Here is an 18,765-nt window from a genome sequence, read left to right on the forward strand (position 1 = left end):
GGATTTTTGTACGTTGTAAAGGAATCGTTCCAAATATTCCTCCAAGTTCTCATCTTCTTGTTGAGACATTCTGAAAATATCTTCTTTTGAATCTCTAGGCCTGCAATAGGCTTGATATTTCTTAAGAAAAAATTTCTTCATTTCGTCCCAAGAAGTAATAGAGTGTTCTCGTAATCCCATAAACCATTTTAATGTAGCTACTTTAAGAGTAGCAGGAGAAAGACGAAGTTTATGTGTATCATCGGTGTAACCATAAGTTCTACATAAGATATCAAATTTGGACATGAACGAATCAGGATCTTCAGTAGATATGACATAAAAATTTGGTAAAGTTGAAGGTGGAATATTCTCCATTTTTACTTCTTCTCCTAGAATTGCTATAGTATCTACAATTGGAAATCCAAAAGTAGCTTCTTCATCATTTTCTTCATCTTGTCTTCTTGTATGATCGTATTCTCTTTTAAGATCTTCTTCTATTTTCCTTTCTTCTTCTCTTCTTGTCTCTTCTTCTTTGCCATTATTTTTGTTGTTTTTCATATTGTAACCTTTGTTCAGGAGTGAGGATGGTGGATCCTTGCCCTTCTTTTTCCATATCTTTTTTAGTGGTTTCAACTATTTCAATAGCAATTTGAGATTCAACTTGTTCTATGTTTTCAAAGATAGGTTGATCTATTTTTTCAATAGTGGGCTAATCAATTAGCTTTCTTGTTTCTCTTTGGTTTCCTATGGAAGGTATTTCTGTTTGTTTTTGTCTTCTTTTCACTTCATAGGCTAACAAAGTTTGTCTTTCAACAAGAGTTAACCTTTGTCTTGAACGTTGTTTTTCCTCTAACTCTTCCAAAGTTGGTTTTCCAACAATTGGTGTAGTTAATTCAAATGGAGGCAGACCTGCTTCTACTAATGATTTAGTAGTTGGGGGGTCTTGTTTTATGTATCTACCCTTTTCATCTCTATATCTAGGCATAAATGACCATAATGAAAAATCCTATCTATATTTTTTTTTTATGTTTTTGTTTATTTTATGTTTTTCTTTTCAAATAATATTCCTAATTAGTTATATCCAAAATATTCTTCCCTGGAAAGGATGCCAAAAATGTCAGCTCAATTTATTGTGTAAATTAAGACATGTATTTTACTATCAATCTAGGTTGGTAATCTTAGAAGCAAACCACAATTTATGGATTTTTGGATAAGAACTAATATAGAAAGTAGTTATGAGAATAGAAGTGCATATTCCAAATATAAATCATTCTACATAACTAATACTAATAATGGAAATACATATTATAAATCACCCCTCGCAACTTAAGCAAAATTATCTAAGTCTATTTGATAAAAGCCTGCATTATTGGTCAATGAAATTAGACTATTTTAGAAAAAAAAGGAAGGGGCTTTCTCAAAGAGACCTGGTTGTCCTCCCTCAACAATTATATAATGACATTGCCAATATCTAAGTAAGCATAAAATCATGTAATGAGAGAATAAAAACTTAATCTAAGAAAACTTGAAAGAAGTGAATTTTGTTCAGTCTTAGTCATAGCTCACGGAGAAGAGGCTCTCTTAAAGAGACCTAGTTGTCCTTCCACATTCAAGATAATCACTAAAAGGAAGCAATCTTTGCTTAACACATTTCATAAAATAAATTCACAATTAAGATATTTACAAAGAATTACAGCAAATGAATATAATAAACATGGAAAATGAAGCTAGCATATACACAAATCTAAACATGATACAACAAAGTGTACTTAGCTTGGATGCGGGCCCTCCAACCTTGCTATTACACTGCTAAAATACTCAGATACAACAACTCATTCACTCCAGAAAACATAAAGAAATCATGAAACAAAAGTTTTGTCTTGAATTAGCTCAAAAATAGTAAGTTTGTCTACATAATCTAACTATGAATGCCTCTCTTTAAATAGGAAAAATGACAACCATACAAGATAAAAAGTTTGAAACAACCATAATTAATGTTATCCTGCTTCATCAGGTTGATGCCATCCATTAGTTACAATAAATATGGAAAAATTCCAAAAAATCCTAAAACTGCCCCTTTTTAATAGGAATGTCCCGGTGACAGGTCAAATTTGACCTACGTTGTTCGGGCCTATATTTGCTCATTTGGTCTGAGACAATAGTTTTTCATCCATACTTAGTTCCTAAGCTTTCCAAATATGTATTTATCTCGATCCCAAGTGTCCTGCATATATCACTTTAACGGAGCTATTACGGGAATTTCGAGTTTTGTCCAAAAATACTCTCAAAACCAAATTTTTGCAAAAATATATAAAAATTGGAAAAAAATAATACATTTACCTGAATATGCATAATAAGGACAAAATAAGGCATATATGGATGATATAAGGTGGAATATGATGGAAGTTAAGTGGATTTTTAGTAAGCAAAATTGATCAAAATCGAGGGCCAACAAGAAGATGTTTGGTGGTCCTTAGTGCAATTAGCATTGGAACCCATAGCATGATAACATATCTCCAATAGCTAGGGGGCTTAGATCCTCCCCTCCATCAGATATTAAGTCCAGAAAATTATCCATTAGAAATATGGATTAAACAAACAATAATTATTCACCCTAAAAAGTAAACAAACTCATGAAAAACTTAAGATTATCGCCATTGAACTCAAAGGAATTCCCCATTATAATGTGTGTGTGTGTGTGTGCATCAATGCACGTGTTCGATATTGAAGTTTTGGTTCACAAAATTTTAGTTGTTCATGCCATAGTTTCAAATAAGTTGTAAGTTGACCCTCCAAAATAAGGAGTGCTACTTCTAGTACTACTTTTCATTTTTGGGGTTGATCTTAATACTTTTGTTTAAAATTGTACTAGCTATTAAGGCCACCATTTCAAGAAAATCACCATTTTCCCCAAACAAAATGGTGATGTTGCAATTTTAAGGTTTTTTATAGTGATTTTATAGACCATGGTTACAAAATTTTGAAGTTTTAAACAACCCCTCCCCTCCCTAGAAATAAAAGGGTTCTACTAGCAAGACCACTTTTTGAAATGGAGATAAAAATAGTCACTAAATATGACCTCTTCAAAAATATAACTTTGGAGGGTTCTCATCAAGTTAGTAATTGTGTTTAATGTATATTATGAGTTGTTAATGCTAGAATTATCATAATGTATATTGTGAATTTCTAATGCTAGAATTATTATATAAATTCATATCCATTGGTGTGATTTTAATAAAAAATGCATCGGTACATTTTTTCTATATAGTTCACATTGCAATTTGCAACATTTTTTCCTTTAATTGATAGTAATAAGGCTTAGGATTCAATGCATAAGCTATCCAAATTCATTAAATATCAAAATCCCCAAAAAAAAATCTTATTGAAGTGGTAGGGAGAATAAACCCTCAAACCTATAGTTTTTAGAAACATGAAAAGAGAGAGAGAAAGAGAGAGGGATTTAAGAAGATAAACTTTTGAACAGGCGGGAAACGGAAGAGCGAGTAGAACATAGAAACTCGCAGGCCTGTAGAGGAGGGAGCGTACCCTAATGGCGGCCCGAAGAGGAGGGAGCTCCACTCCCTCCTTCAAGGAAGTTGTGGCCGGCAAAGACAAGACCCATCTGAGGAATGTCAGAGGCACAGGGGAAGAAGAAAACAGCAGTAAGGAGAAGGAGACAGATAAGGTAGAGTCAAAGGAAAAGGGAAACACTAAGGACAAGGAAGAAGAAGACAAAAGTCAGGGAGGCAAAAAAGATGAAGTCAATCAAAAGGGACCGTGTAGACCTAGAGCGAACATCACTCCATGAGTAGTTTTAAATAATCTGGCACTGCAGGAGCACAGGGAACACATGGAAACGTATGCCATCATATGCAAATTCATGGGGGTATGGCCCACTGAGAAAGCTCTGCAAACATGGATCAAATACCAATGGAAACCTAAGGGGAGCATCGATCTTCACCTTGGGTCCAAGGGTTTCTTTATAGTGGTGTTTACAAACATCGAAGACAAGGATAGAATATTCGAAGGAGGGTCCTACTTTTTTGCAGCAACAAGCCTCTATATGTGGCCTTAGGTGATGAACTTTGTTCTAGAGAAGGAGACCTTCACCTCAGTTCCTGTTTGGGTAAGGCTTTTTTCACTTCCCCTGGATTATTGGAAAAATGAATCACTAGCGGCTATAGGAAACAAACTAGGTCGTTTTATTAAAGCCTCGGAAGCCACCAGAAGAGGCAAATACACTTCCTATGAAAGGATTTGTGTGGAGATGGACCGTTCAGGTGCTCTACTGGACAAAGTCATCTTGGAAGTCTTTGATGAGGAATGGGTGAAAACAGTGGACTATGAGCATATTCCGTTCAGATGCCGTAAATGCCATGAACATGGACACCTGATCAGAGACTGCCCTCTCAATAAAGAAGAAGACAAAGTAAACTAAAGGAAAAGAAGGATACTGAAAGCTTTCAGAAAGTTTTAAGTAGAGGAAAAAGAAACAAAAAAGAACCAAAGAAACAACATAAAGAGGGACAAAAGACCAGTGAAAACAAATTTCAAGCGCTGGTTGAAATGGAAGATATGCCATTTGAAAACCAGTCTATGGGAAAAGACCCTAAGGAGAAGGAAAAAGAGGAAAACAACACTCCAGAACTTAATCTCAATGAAGAGAAAGAAACCAGGATGAGTGAAACAGAGCCAGAAATGGACCAGGAAATGGTCCAGAGCGAAATAGATCTATAGGATCATGAACTATAAGAAATTCTAGATAAGGAAAACCTAGATCTGGAAGGATTTCTACAACAGGGAACCAGGGCGAGGATAGATTCGTTACCTCCAGATGAATGCAATCGAATACAATAGTTGTTTCTGTGGAAAACCCAGGAAAAGGGGGCAGTTAGAGGAAGCAACAGCAAAGGGCAGGAAAATAGAGGAGTGAAAACAATGAAAGCTAATCCAGGTTTAGCAACCAAAATTATAGGTAAGAAACGAGGAAGAAAGAAGCAGAAGGAGCTTTTAATTGAGTTGGGGAAGCTGATGATCGATTCAGGTAAGATGAAATACCTGACCAGTTACTCCTTCACAAATCTTTAATAATGAAGTTAAATTCTTGGAATATAAGAGGCATGGGTAGTAAAAGAAAGCAAAGAATGCTAAGTATGAGAATGAAATAGGATACTCCGGATATAATCTTCATTCAGGAAACGAAGTGTTCCATACAGAAAATAAAAGAAATCCATAGCAAATGGCTTCAAAGATTTGAGTTTTTAGAATTCAAAGCAGATAACACAGCGGGGGGCATTCTCACTCTATGGAACCCTCAAAAAGTTAGAGTTCTGGATGCAGAGGCATCCAGAAATTACTTGTCCGTAGTCATTCAACCAGAAGGGGTGGCTGAAACCTTCCTAGTCACTAATGTTTATGGTCCTCAAAGAGTAGAGGATAAACTCAAACTGTTAGAATCCCTCTCTGATCTCAGGAACAGACAAAATGGCATCCCCTGGATCTTGGGAGGGGATTTCAATATGATAAAATCTCTTTCGGAAAAGAAAGGAGGTACCAGAGTGCTAAATAGAGACTCCTCCGCATTTCAAGTGTTCACGGAGAACTTGAAATTGGTCGACCCAGACTCAGAGAATAGCCTATTTACTTGGAACAACAAGAGAGGAGGGGACACCCAAGTAGCCTCCAAGTTAGATAGGTTCTTGGTATCAGAACAACTTATGCTTATAAACAATGGAATTATAGCAAGAATTCTTCCCTTTGGGGGCTCGGATCACTGGCCGGTATAGGTGGAATTGAAGGGTTTGTATTCTCCAAGGAACAGATCCTTCAGATTTGAAAATATGTGGCTTGCGCACCTGAACTCCCTGAGTAATATCAAAGAGTAGTGGAGTGAGTACTTATAGATCCATGGGTCTAAAATGTTTCTCCTTCACAAAAGACTAAAGCATATTAAGAGAAAACTCAAAGACTGGAATAAGGAGGTTTTCAAAAACATTTTTGTGGACAAGAAATTGGTGGAAAGAAAAATGCAGGAACTCAACCAGACGCTGATCCAAGAAGGCTTTAACAATGACATAAATGAACAGTCTGATAAGCTACACCAGGAGTGGGAAAATCTTTGCAAGAAAGAGGAAATATTCTGGAGACAAAAATCTAGAGTGCAATGGCTCAAAGAAGGGGAGCGCAATACGAGGTTTTTTCATAGATCCACCATGGCCAATAGGGCATTCAACATAATCTTGACAATAAGGGATAAAAAGGGAGATCCTCAGAATACTCATAAGGGAATTGAAAAAGTGCTTGTTCAACATTTTCAAGAAATTTATCGAGAAAACAATCCACACAAGGAAGGTTCCATAAAGGAAATTACTAGATACATGCCTAAGCTGGTGTCTAGAGAGGAAAATTTCAACCTAAACAGACCAGTGGTTGAAGAGGAGGTTAGCAAAGTTCTCAAAGATATGGAGAATGGAAAAGCACCAGGCCCCGATGGTTTTAATGTGGATTTCTTAAAAGCTTGTTGGGATATAGTTAAACGGGATATTGTAAATGTTGTGGAGGATTCCAATGTCAATAAATCTATCTTGAAAGCCCTCAATACCTCCTTCATCGCCCTGATTCCCAAATAGGAATCGGCTCCAACAGCAGACAAGTATAGACCCATAGCTTTGTGCAATGTGGTCTACAAGATCATATCCAAAATAGTGTCTAACAAACTCAAACCCCTCCTTCCTAAATTAGTGTTTGAGGAGAAATCTAGATATGTGGAAGGTAGGCAAATATTGGATAACATTATTCAAGCTCATGAGGTGGTTCACTCTCTTAAAAGCAAAAAGAAGGTGGGGATGATCATGCAACTGGATATTGCTAAAGCATATGATAAGGTCAATTGGGGATATATCAAGAAGATACTCATAGCCTTCGGGTTTTATCACAACTGGATAAGATGGGTAATGGCTCTGGTAACTACTTCCAGCTTATCTATATTGGTTAATGGCTCTCCCTTAGTCATCTTCTTCCCTCAAGAGGCCTGAGATAGGGAGACCCGATCTCTCCCTTTCTCTTCATCCTAATGATGGAAGGACTGGGCAGGGCTATCAAGCAGGCCAAAAATATGGGCAAACTCAAGGGGCTTCAAGTTTCGGAGAATGGTCAGACTCTTACTCACCAACAATTTGTAGATGACACCATGCTGCAAGGTATTCCCACAGTCAAAGAAGCATTTGCCTACAAACAAATCCTCAATGCTTTTGCAAAGGCTTCAGGTATGGAAGTTAACCTCATCAAATCAAAGATATTCTTCTTTAATACTAACATTGCTATTCAAAGGAATATCTCAAGAATCCTAGGTTTCCAAAGGGACTCCCTCCCCTCAAAATATTTGGGAGTACCTCTCACAGACAAACCCATGCTTAAAAGTATTTGGGATTCTATGATAATTAAGTTGCAGGATAAAGTTAAAAAATGGACCTTCAGAGCCTTGAACTTGGCGGGAAGATTAGTTCTGACTAAGGCAGTTCTTCAATCCATCCCGATTTTCATGTTATCTACCCTTCCAACTCCCAAAGGAGTCTTAGAAATAATCAGAAACATTCAAGGGGATTTTCTGTGGGGTATGGAGGAAACAAGGAAGAAATGGGTCCTGGTTTCCTGGGAAAAAATCTACAAACCCAAAAGCCAAGGGGTCTAGGCTTAGATGATCTGGAGATTCTAAATAAAGTTCTAGGAACCAAGATTTGGTGGTGATGGGTGCAAGAGCCAAGTGCCCTTTGGGCAATGGTCTGGAAAGAAAAATATGCTAGCTCATGGCACACTACTAATCTTATCAGAATGTCGGGAGATATAAGAGGCTCTCGTATCTAGGATAGGGCTTGGGAGAACAGAAATATAGTGCAACAACACAGTTTCTGGGAAATCAGAGATGGGGAGCACACACTCTTTTGGGAGGACAAATGGAAAGAAGAACTGGTGTTGTTAAAGGAGGACTTCATAAGCCTCAAACAGGAAACAGATTCCCAAGGATTACACAAAGTTAAAGGTTTCTGGATCTTCCCTCAAGGCCAGGACAAGTGGAGAAACTAGAGCAACATTGTTTGTAGAAATAACAGCCTAATATCAACAAAAGAAAAAGAATTAAGAGGAATTTTAAAACAGAGGATGATCATGGTCACAAAGGGGCAGGATCAACTGAGATGGGGTAATAACAATAAAGGCACCTTCAATCTCAAAGAAGCAAAGCACATTCTCCTGGGGCTGGAATCCTGTGTTCCAGAAAAATCATGGAGGCAACTCTGGTCTCATCAAGGATGGATGAAAATTAAGCTCTTTATGTGGCTGGTGCACCATAAGAAAATTTTGAATTGGGACAATATTAGGAAAAGGGGCGCCTTGGGGCCTTCTAAATTTCACCTTTGTGAAGAGCAAGAGGAGACTATGGAGCACATCCTCAATGGCTGCTCTTACACCAACTGGTTGTGGAATTCCTTCTATAACATATTCCAACAATCTGACAGGGACAAAGAGAGTATCACAAACACCCTAAATAATTGGAGGAGGATCTTTTCAGAGAATGAGGCGATTAATAGGGCATGGGCTTTCACACCAGGATTCGTTATCTGGAATGTGTGGAAAGAAAGAAATAAGAGGATCTTCAAGGAGGAAAAAGAAAACCCTCAGAAGCTATATGATTTGATTCTAAAGCAGATTAGGGAAACTGTCAGCACATCAGGGTGCTATAGCCCAGAGACTCCGCCCTCAACAATGGAGTTGAGAATTCTCAAACTACTGGGATTGCTCAAGATCATTCCACAAGGGCTGGGAAAAAAGATAACGACAATGAATATAGAGAAAGATTGCTGGCAGCCTCCTCCGAAAAACTACCTGAAACTCAATATTGATGGAGCCTCCAAAGGTAATCCAGGAGTCGCTGGGTTTGGAGGAGTTTTAAGGAATGAAAAGGGAAGAATCCTATTAATCTTCCACAACCATTTAGGTAAAGCAACCAATAACATGGCGGAATTAATGGTAATGGAGCAGGGCCTAGAGATTCTGATCATAAATCGTAGCTCAAATGTAATTATTGAGGCAGACTCCGAAATCACGATCAACTCTGTTAAAAGAATCAGCTGTGGATCCAAACCGGAGAAAGTCTCAAAGCATTGGAGACTAATCCAGGTTTATCAAAGGATTCAAGCTCACCTTCAAGATTTAGGGTCGGTAAGTTTCAATCATGTTTGCAGAAATGCTAACAAGCTTGCAGACATTCTAGCCAACCAAGGGGTGAACAATGAAGATTGCAGGATGGTGAAGAAGTGGCCGGATATGCCCCAAAATCGTTTAAAGGTTATTTGTTATAACCAAGTGATAGAGGAAATTAAGGTGGCCTGTAGTTGTGGGAGGATTTCTAGCAGAGGTGAAGTGTCCCCAGCCAATGATTCCTCGGCCTCTTGACTTACCCTTTGGGTGTTATTGGTTCGCGGATGGTCTTGAAACAATTCCTTTTGCCTCTTCAGATCTTCCTGCAGTTATGGGGCTTGCGTCAGATTGGAAGTGGCGGGAGAATGGCTCCTTCAGCTATCATATCAGTTTCCCCTGTTGACTCAGTGTGGAGAGCCTGGCTGGGTTCATTGTTTTGCGACAAACGGGCAAAAGAATGGCCCTAGTGGATAATGGCGGATGGTTTATCTCTTCGCCTATAATCCTCAGGGTTTGGCACAAGTTTTCCCCATGCCCGAAAAAGGCCTTGGTCAATTATCATTGGCAGTGGAGATGGGGGCTCTCAATGCCCAATTCTTATAGTCGAGCGAGCAGGCAGCAGGTTGAGCGGTATTCTGGAGTTCGCATAGCTATCCATAAAAAAGTGGTTTCAAAGTATGGACAACGACTCCAATTAAAGAGTGACAAGTGGTAGTGGGACGGATTTGAGAACTACCCCCATCGCGCCTTAAAGTTTCGTGAGTTATGGCTGAGCGAAATCAAGCACATCCGTGTTTTTTTTTCCTAAGCCATCCGACGGTCTGGAGGGGAAGAGCAGTTTTGTGGCGCGAAAGTGGTTATCGCGACCCCTTCAGACGGTAAGTGGTTTTCACCCTAAGGATGTGAGCACCTTCAATTAGTTCCATGTGGTGGTGGGGTCGGGGGAAAAACCACCCACATCGCGAGATATCTTCCGGGCTCGTTGGCTGGTGTGATATTGTTATCCTCCGTCGGATGGCCCAGGGAGTTTCTACGGCTTAGATCACCCGTACAGTTTTGTGGTCTCCAGGGTAAGGGTTTGCAGCACGACAAAGAGTTCTTGGACCATTTTGTCTTTCCCAAGAGGGCTTGTCATGGTTCGTGTTCTCGAGCAGTTGAGCATCCTCGTCCTGTCTTTCACTTTGGATTTTTAAGAAACCATGTCGAATCTCCTTTTTCTTTCTCCTTTAGTATGGTTAAGTTTGTTGGTTTAAAGTAAGGAAAAGTTTTGCTTCGGCCCTTTTCCTTGGTCTTTGACCTTGATGGTCTTGTTGTAACTCTATGTATTATATTTCTTGTTTAAGGAATGGGAAGGTCCGTCTCTTGCATTAGCAAAAAAGAGAGAGAGGGATTTAACAAGAAATCTAGTGCTTGAAGTGTTGATGTAACTCTTAAATCCTTTTGTTTTCTTGAAATTGCTTCATAAATAGTAAGAGGAATCAATAAATAAAATTATGAATTTTTTTGAAACACATGAAGGTAATTTCATATGAATAAAATGAAGTTATATTGTTTGAATTTTTACTATGTAGATTCATATGTCGTGACTTATGATGATTCCTTGCAATTTCAACTCTTCAAAAAAATATATTGATTTCAAAATATTACATGGTAAATCTTTCTTGAACAAGTCTCCCATTAACATTTTGAAAAAAAATAGAATAAGATCTAGGGTTCTCTTTTATACACGTACTTTTACAAAATGAATTCTTTTCATTTGTTCACTTGATATTTTGGTGCATTGATGATAAAGGCATTCAATATTTTTTTCTTTTAATTTGATTAACTATGCATGTTATAAACTTAACTGCATCAATGGAGTATGTTGACATAAATGCACCAATTAAACAATGTAAGATGAAAATATGAGTTAAAGCCTTCACAATTACAATTTAGGGACATTTTCCTTTATAGAGGCTAGTTTTAAGTGTGTATCATAATTATATGCATCTATGTGTTTAGAATACCAATACACACCAATGTGGTATAAGCAAATGAAGCGCAATAGTTTCTTAAAGAGTACCTTCAAAGCTTTGTTTGAAGTTAAAATGTCACATTATTTTGAACGTTTCTTTTAAGAATGTAGGAACATAATTATTATGATTTTAGATGATACACTAAGGAAAAAGGGTGATAATACCAAATTGCCAATTCTTCAAATTATAACTCACTCTATTTCATTTCAAGATCATAAATTTCTCCCTTTCCATTTGCAATAAGTTCAGATTATTTTTATAAATGAATTTATCATTCCTTTGCATGAGCATTCAAATCATTACAATGAAGTTTGTATGATCTTGATTTAGGTTCGAATTTAAATGGGTAAATTATTCTACCAACCAAAAAATGTCCCAACCTCTTATTAGCAAAAATTTACCATAGACAAATGGTATAAGAAAATGGAGAGCCACTTCACCTTGTTAATTATGACATTTCATCTTTTAGCAACCGTCCTATACCAATGATACTTCACCATGATATGTATTTCTTTTATGGAACCCTAGTAGTATGTGGATATTCAAGATTTAGAGGGTTGAAGGTGATCACTTAGCATGTCACACTATCCCATTATATTAATGATAAATTTTTATGAACATTGCACCTTAGAAATGATATAAAGTCAAGGAATACGATCCACTTTGAGGGTGGAACATCACTTTACAATGAATGCAGTACAAGACAAGATATAATGATCCTAATACTAGGTCTTTTTTTGTGTAAGATACAAAGGGTAAAGTCATAATGAAAGTCTACAATGAAATGTTTTGTCCTACATAATAATAAAACAATAGAAATGTAATAACTCAATATCTAGGCTTTGATAAAGGGTTTTAGAGTTATGCTGATAGTTTTGGACCCGCCAACATGTCAAGGCATCTCCCCATTAAGAAATCCTAGCTAGACCTCAAGCCATTTGGAGTAGGAGTCCAAAAAGTGGGTTGTACAGTATCGCCTTGACTACGGTTGAGCGCAGAGGTAAGTAAGATGTCCTTGTTGGTAGCAAGGGTGTGACCTTGTAGCAAGTCAAAGAAGATGCATGAAATGCTCTAACACATGAAAGGGGGGAAGAATGCTCCCCTCAGAAATCTGTTATAGCACGTAGCTTGAAAGGTAACACACAAGCAGAATGACATCACAATATAGAAAGAAGGATATCTGATGATCCAAAGTGATGGATTAAATCGACAACACGCTTCGGTAACATACATACAAACACATACAAAATAGTCCATACATACAAGTGTAAATAATAGCTACATACATCATTAGAGTAACTAGGATAACCAAACTACAATAAAAACATATGCATGAAGCATGTTGGCTCTGTTATATTAAAAGAGTGAAATATCCAATCATCCGTACAACCATGACTTCCACTAGCCTAGATAGCGAAACATTATAGTCACTGCCACCTACTCCTCCAAAGAGATGTACTAGCTCTGCACTGTGGAGAAGCCAAGGCTCATTATAATACACTCCAAGCCTTCTCTAAGTTATCTTATAGGAATCTTAGCTCCCAAGAGCCTATATAATGAGCTATGAGGTTTTATAAATAGAAAAGGGTGGGTTGACCCTTGACATTCCCCTTTGTGACTCTTCACCTACCCTCATAACTCTTCAACTACTACATGACTGTTACATTCTACTATTGACACTTGGTCTTTCACTTTTACAACATGTTTACATTATAATATGCACATGTACCCATGTGAGACAAAATAGGCTTGAATAAACCCCCCGTTAAATAGCGGAGCTAGTCGTGGAAAGAATATAACGCAACCCATTTGAGGCTATTTGGATGTGATGCATATGTACATGTTCCAAAGGAGAAAAGAAAAAAGTTGGATAGTAAATTTTAAAAGTGCATATTTATTAGGTATAAGGATGGTTTAAAGGGTTATAAGCATTGGAACCCAGTAACAAGGAAGGTTGTGTACAACCGAGATGTGATGTTCAGAGAGGTACATGAAGTCCCATCAAAGGAACCTGAGAAGATAGAGTTTGAGCTAAAGGAGGAAGAATCAGACTCTACAACAAAAGAGGAATCAGAAGATGAAGAGCCACAAACTCCAATTGTGAGAAGATCAGTTCAAGAAAGAAGGAAGCCAGAAAGATATAGTCCATCTTCTTTCTATTCAAATTTTGCTTTATCTATTACTGATGATGATCCCAGAACTATGAAGGAAGCAATAGATTCAAAGGATGAAAAACTCTGGAAAGAGGCCATGGTTGATGAAATGGAATCTTTGCACAAAAATGAGGCTTGGGATCTGGTGGAGTTGTCAGCTTGAAGGAAACTCATTGGTAGAAAATAGGTGTTCAAGAAGAAGACAAATGCAAAAGGAAAGGTGGACAAATACAAAGCTTGGTTAGTAGCAAAAGGTTATTCCCAGGTGCCAGGAATTGATTTTGGTGATATTTTTTCTCCTGTTGCCAAGGTAGCTTCTATTAGATTTCTTTTATCTGTTGTTACTGCTTTTGATTTTGAGGTAGAACATCTGGATGCGAAGACAACATTTCTCCACAGGGATCTGGAAGAGGAGATCTACATGAAGCAACCAGAAGGTTTTGCAGTAAAGGGTAAGAAAGAACTGGTATGCAAGTTGAAGAAGTCTCTATATGGGCTAAAATAGTCACCAAGGATGCGGTATCATAAATTTGATACATTTATACGGGCACTTGGATTCACCAGAAGCAAAGCATATCGCTATGTGTATTTTAAATTAATTGGTGACCATGTTATTTATTTGGTCTTGTATGTGGATGATATGTTATTGATTGGAAATGACAAAGAAATTATCTAGGATTTGAAGACCCAATTGTCCTCCAAATTCGACATGAAAGATCTTGGTGTTGCAAACTATATTTTGGGCATGGAAATTAAAAGAGATCGGGCAAACAGGAAGCTATGGTTAAACCAGAGGAAATATGTCGAGACAATACTGCAGAGGTTTAATATGCAGGATAGTAAACCAGTGAAGGTTCCTATTCCTATTGTTGTAAAGTTATCTGCAGAACAATGTCCCAAGACACAAGAAGAGGAAGAGGACATGTCTCATGTTCTAAATGCAAGTGCAGTCGGTAGCCTGATGTATGTGATGGTCTGTACTAGACCAAAAATTGCACATGCAGTGGGATTAATGAGTAGGTTTATGTCAAAACCCGGAAAGGAGCATTTGACAGTAGTGAAGTGGGCTTTCAAGTATTTGCGCGGCACTAGTGATTATAGTTTGTGCTACCAAGGAATACCAGGATTGGACAGAGTTTTGGATATTCATGGCTTTGTTGATGCAAATTGGGCTGGAGATCTAGATCAGAGAAGATCTACAAGTGGGTATGTGTTTAACCTATTTGGAGGTGCAGTTAGTTGGATGAGTAAGAAACAATTTGTAGTGGAACTATCAACTAAAGAGGCAGAATACATGGCAGCCACTCATGTAAGCAAGGAAGTAGTTTGGTTGCAGAGATTGTGTTCAAGTATGGGGTTAGTATAGGGAGCTATAAGGATAGACTATCATAGCCTAAGTGAAATTTTATTGGCAAAGAACCCTTCTTATAATTCAAAGAAAAAACGCATTGATGTTCAGTATCACTTTGTGAGGGATATGATAGAAGACAAAAAGGTGTTGCTGGTAAAGGTGGAAACTTTGAAGAATATTGCAAATGCATTGACAAAACTTGTGAGCTCTGAGAAGTTCTCTTCGTGTAGAGAAATAATGGGCATTGCAGGACTGGATAAATTAGTAATCTCTCCTGTGGCCCCCTGTGGAAAGAAAACAACAAGTGGGAGAATATTGGGTTGTGTTATATTCTTTCCACGACTAGCTCCCCTAGTTAACTGGGGGGTTAGAGGGGGGGAGGCACCCCCCCTTCATTGCGCTATTGCACAGTGGGGGCATCACAAGGGGGATGGCAGCCCCCCCATCTAGGGGGTTTGAGGGGGGTGGCTAGCCCCACTCTACAAGGTCCGAGGTAGTGCCCTATGGAATTTTTTTTTGGACCCTATATTAGGTGGGGCAAACCTACCTATGGTTTTGTGCATGGTTTTCACACATGATTTTGGGCGCGATGGTTTTCGGTCCATGGTATTGGATGATTTGACATGTATGTATATATATATATATATATATATATATATATATATAGATATAGATATAGATATATATATATATATATATATATATATATATATATATATATATATACTGTAATAATGAAAGAAACATAATGAATAATCAATCTGGTAGTCTCGGTTTTGGGATCCAAGGGAAAATCTTTGTGTATATGTGTTTTGTGTGTTATGCTCTCGCATTGTTTATTTTCTATGTTTTAGAATTCGTATGCAGGTAATTTATGTATGGGGTTAAAACCTACAGAGCCAACATGTCAGACCAGTTGAAAGGTCTTTCTTCGCTCGCCAATTGATCCAACACAATCACCCAACTTTGCAAGAAGGTTTTTGTGCTCTCTTGGCTATATAAGCAACATGCAAAGATGACCAAGAGCTTGTATGCCTTCAATAGTATCCTTGTCTTGTAAACTTGGTAGGGTGTTGTCCTAAACTTGGATGGCTCTTTCACCCAGCTATTCAAGATGTCTCTTGAGTTTGCACTACTGCTGAGTCTAGTGAAGGGTGTATCCATCATGATCACCAATTGTGGCAAGTGATACATCCCCTGAAAATACTTCACCATGAAGGTAGCAAGTTCTATTCCACTAACACTGCTCAACACCATTGTCTCTGGATCAGTCTGTGAGACAATCTAGTGGATCATGTTAATGCATGGAAATGCAGGATACCTGCATGTAATCCGGTACAAGCGAGACTTGTGTATCTTGACATAGACCCTGCAATTTTCCAGATTCTCCTCAACTATGCTTGAAAAGGTGTCATTGATGTCCTGCCATTTCATCTTTATCTCCTTATATGAATAGCTTGGTGTCTTAATAGATGGGAAAGCTTATAGACACTTTCTCAACTTCATCTCCATTTGCATTCTCCACAATTTCCTTTGACCCTGCTCTCCTGGAAGCCATTGTACCTATACTATTGAGAGGTGGATGAAAACCTGTGATACTTGGAGATAGAGCAACACTCATGGCAAGGACAATGTGAGTTGAAAACAAAAACAACATGAGGACTCACATGCAACACACCTAGGAGGCTGACTGTTAAAATTGTGCAGAACACAGTCCAAACTGTCAGTGGGCTGACTGATTGTTGAAATTGTGTAGAGCACAGTTTAGCTTGGCCTATTGTGGACTAAAACTGTGAAATGCGTAGTTCTAGTAAATAATGACTGCAACCCAAAAAATTGCATCTGCGCAATTTTGGGGCCCAGTAGGGCACTTCCTCTCAGAATTGTGCAAATAAATCTTGGAGGCCAGTTTTGGGCCAATTCTGCACAATTTTGGGGAGGAAGGCAGAGCCTTCATTCTTAGAAATGTGCAGTGCAATTTGGGCCAAGGCAGCCCAGACCCATCGACGGGCGACTGAAAACATAAAAATCTTGAATGCATGGCGAAACTAAGTGCAGAAAAGAGTGAATGATATGCATGCAAACAGTGAGTGCAGGATTCAGAAAATGGGAAAAAAAGTAAGTGTGTGAAGTGAATCGCCGCAACAACAACCGTCAATGTAGAAACAGTGTTATGCGTGCAACAAAAATGAGATGCAACAAAAAACTAAAACAGTGCTTCTACAAGCCAACATGCATTAAAATGACAAAAAGCGTTCAACAAAACCAAGCAAACAACACTCACACAAACCGAAGTACAAAAGGTGATAGAAAAGCAGCAAAAGACATGAAATGCGGACTTACCGAAAAAAGCTGAGATGAGTGTGCCGAATGCTCCTAGATGCAATGTGGGAAGCCAGATCTCCAATATTGATGTGAATAATGAGCTCTAAAGCATCAAATAAATAGCTTTTATAAGATAAAGGTTTTTAATGCGCATGCCACAAATCTAGGAATAAACAACACTTGGTAAGAGGTTTCTAAAACGGATTTTGCATGTAACCTCCAGCTGCTAAAAATGGATCCCTAAAATATAGGGATTCTTTTTTCTTTTCTCTTTTTTTGGAAAAGCAGCCTATGCATGAAAATCAATATTTCTCAGTCCTAGAGGGAACCGGTCAACATGGGAGCACATGCAATATCCTGCAAGCCTTGGAGTGACTTTTGCACAGTTTCTGGGCTGAGCTAATCTGGCTGTCCCTCAGTCTCTTTGCAATTTCTGGACTGAAGCCTTAGCTGTCAACCAGAATTGCGCAATTTTTGAGAGCAAACCCAGTGTTGGGCTACTCTGTGCAATTTCAAGAGGGAAGGCTTGTAGGAATTTACAAGGTAATTTCCTCAGATAAAACACCAAAGGACACCGCTCAGAAACAGATAACACATCAATACACCAATATTCTTGACGTGGTTAAAACCCCCAAAGAGGGAAACAGTCCACGACCTGAGCCAACACGGCCACTTCAGGCAATTTATTAATAAATAATAAAAATTACATAAGCTTCTCTCATGAATGGTCACCCTACAAATGACCCTCCATGCCATTTAAATAGAGATCATGGACCAATCGAGTGTCAAGCCACAGATCAAATTTCGATAATACTGAGGAGAGAATGAACCATCATATCACTTCATGTCTAGAACATATCGTGACCATCTGATTGTAAGTTACAAAAGTACATAGTAAAGAAACACACTTTACCTAACTCTACACTAGACCAAGTTATACTTAACTATTTACTATGTGTTGGAATATCCTAACAAGGCTACCTGGATACTCTGCTCATTTTTTGAGAGCAACGGGTTTCCTAGATGATTTGTGAAATTCTCGAGAGGAAGGTTGGTTCCCCTCCAGATTTGCACAATTTTCCAAGTAAGCATAACAACCAGAAAATGACTAAGCTATGGAATGTCAGCCTGCGAGTGGGAGGCAAACAAGCTAGCAAACACAAGCTGATAAGCCACTGAAACTAAACTAAATCATGTGTACTTGGACAATGCAAGACATGCTTCTAAGGATGGTCGATAGGGAGGTTCCAAAATGAAGCTAAGGCAAAATTTTGGAGGGTGGTTGTAGCCACTACAACAAGTTAATATGGGGCTTGTTTAGGGTTTAGCATTCCCCTCTCCTTTAAACATGGTTATCCTCAACACTTGACTAATTGTAGGTGTTTTGCATGAATAACGCATCTTCCCATGTCACCTCTTCCACCAATAGGTTCTTCCATTTTATGAGGTACTTAGTAATTTATCAATTTCTCAGTTGTTTAATCCTTGTTTCCAGGATTTTTTATAGTTCTAGTAGGATTTTCCCTTCTTCATCAATCTGTAGTAAAATAGTTGAAACTCTGATATTTTCATCAATTAGCTAATTTATTTTCCTTATTATGTTGATTTAGGAACATCTATTTATATGGTTGTAGTCTCAAAATTACCCAATCCCCCACTTCAAATCTCTTTCACTGTGATGTTGATATGCTTTTTGTTTCATAATATTTTGTGTTATAACCAAGCCCTCCTTCAGGAGTTTGAGAAC

The 18,765-nt window shown here is 38.1% G+C and overlaps 1 pseudogene; it reads left to right on the forward strand.

Moving 5' to 3' along the window:
* Nucleotides 1-9,458: 9,458 nt before the first annotated feature.
* Nucleotides 9,459-18,765, forward strand: part of LOC149160638 (nucleobase-ascorbate transporter 6-like) — a 37,744-nt pseudogene continuing 28,437 nt past the window's right edge.

This window comes from Pinus tabuliformis, chromosome 5_2 (genome assembly GCF_031772625.1).
Source record: "Pinus tabuliformis cultivar Carrire ecotype Pingquan chromosome 5_2, CPIR1, whole genome shotgun sequence".
Classification (NCBI taxonomy): domain Eukaryota; kingdom Viridiplantae; phylum Streptophyta; class Pinopsida; order Pinales; family Pinaceae; genus Pinus; species Pinus tabuliformis.